This window comes from Mustela nigripes, chromosome 6 (assembly GCF_022355385.1).
Source record: "Mustela nigripes isolate SB6536 chromosome 6, MUSNIG.SB6536, whole genome shotgun sequence".
Taxonomy (NCBI): Eukaryota; Metazoa; Chordata; class Mammalia; order Carnivora; family Mustelidae; genus Mustela; species Mustela nigripes.
The window spans coordinates 28,984,437-28,985,180 of record NC_081562.1 but is presented as its reverse complement, the minus strand read 5'-3'; the positions used below and the strand labels follow the sequence as shown (position 1 = coordinate 28,985,180).

The 744-nt window shown below is 32.9% G+C and overlaps 1 non-coding gene across 1 annotated transcript; it reads left to right on the top strand.

Moving 5' to 3' along the window:
- The first annotated feature begins 266 nt into the window (after nucleotides 1–266).
- Nucleotides 267–461, top strand: LOC132021062 (U2 spliceosomal RNA). Its single transcript, XR_009405237.1, has one exon. It is a non-coding gene; the product is annotated as a U2 spliceosomal RNA (small nuclear RNA).
- The last annotated feature ends 283 nt before the right edge of the window (nucleotides 462–744 follow it).

Below are 744 nucleotides of genomic sequence, written 5' to 3'. Positions count from 1 at the left end.
CAGTGGGTTGAGCCACTGCCTTCGGCTCGGGTCATGATCTCAGGGTCCTGGGATCGAGTCCCGCGTCGGGCTCTCTGCTCAGCGGGGAGCCTGCTTCCTCCTCTCTCTCTCTGCCTGCCTCTCTGCCTACTTGTAATCTCTCTCTGTCTACTTGTAATCTCTCTCTGTCAAATAAATAAATAAAATCTTTAAAAAAAAAAAAAATCAGGAAATGCAATTCCTCCAAATCTGTTACCTTACATTATTGTTTTGTTTGTTGGAGATCCATCGCTTCTTGGCCTTTTGGCTAAGATCAAGTGTAGTATCTGTTCTTATCAGTTTGTTGGAGATCCTTTGCATGACCATTTAAGTTTGTTAATATTTACAACAAAGACAGATGAAATTTGGATCAAGGGTGCCTGGAGTTTATACATCAGTTTGAGGATAAGTGAAATTCTATTATCAATTTATCTTTGCAATATGATACAGTGTTCAGTATAGAGGTCTTGCATTTTATCTGTTAAATTTGTTAAATTTCTCCCTGATTATCTTATTCTTGATGTTACTGAAATAAATGTTTATATTTTAATTTTATTAATTGCTTTGATTAACATATAGAAATACAATTAATTTCTATATATTATGTTGTATGAAATGAAATTTCTAAATTTTCTTATTAGTTCCAGTAATATTTTTTATAGATTTCCTAGGAGTTTCTTTGGAAATAATTATATTAACTATAAATAAAGACAGTTTAAATTCATT